The following is a 413-nucleotide window of genomic DNA, read 5'->3' on the forward strand; positions in this document are numbered from 1 at the left end:
AATTCAAAGTGCTTTACACAAAATCAGTTAAAACACAAGTATCCTCAAAAAAAATTCATAAAATACAAGTGTAAACTTCAGACTACCTTCACACTAATTAGTAAATTTTAGTGCTACCTTTCGTGATCACCCTTAGTGTTACTACCCTTCACGACTCTATTTTTAGAGACGTCATCTTTCGTCTCCTTGGACTCTTCTTCACACTAATTAAGCCAATCTAGTGTTGCCTTTCGTGTCTACTTAACAACCTTCTTTGCGTGATTTTCAGATCTTTCGACACAACACATTCACACTTTTTCTTCAAAGTGCTACCCTTCAAATCTGTCTTTCTCTGTATAAAACCCTAACCCACTTGAGACTACCTTCACAGTAATTAGTACATTTTAGTGCTACCTTTTGTGATCACCCTCAGT

The 413-nt window shown here is 36.1% G+C and overlaps 1 long non-coding RNA gene across 1 annotated transcript in view; it reads right to left on the bottom strand.

Annotated features, from left to right (window-relative positions):
- Positions 1–413, bottom strand: part of LOC116696707 (uncharacterized) — a 10,226-nt gene that overhangs the window by 6,514 nt on the left and 3,299 nt on the right. The gene's annotated exons all lie outside the window — the stretch shown is intronic.

This window comes from Etheostoma spectabile, chromosome 2, assembly GCF_008692095.1.
Source record: "Etheostoma spectabile isolate EspeVRDwgs_2016 chromosome 2, UIUC_Espe_1.0, whole genome shotgun sequence".
Taxonomy (NCBI): domain Eukaryota; kingdom Metazoa; phylum Chordata; class Actinopteri; order Perciformes; family Percidae; genus Etheostoma; species Etheostoma spectabile.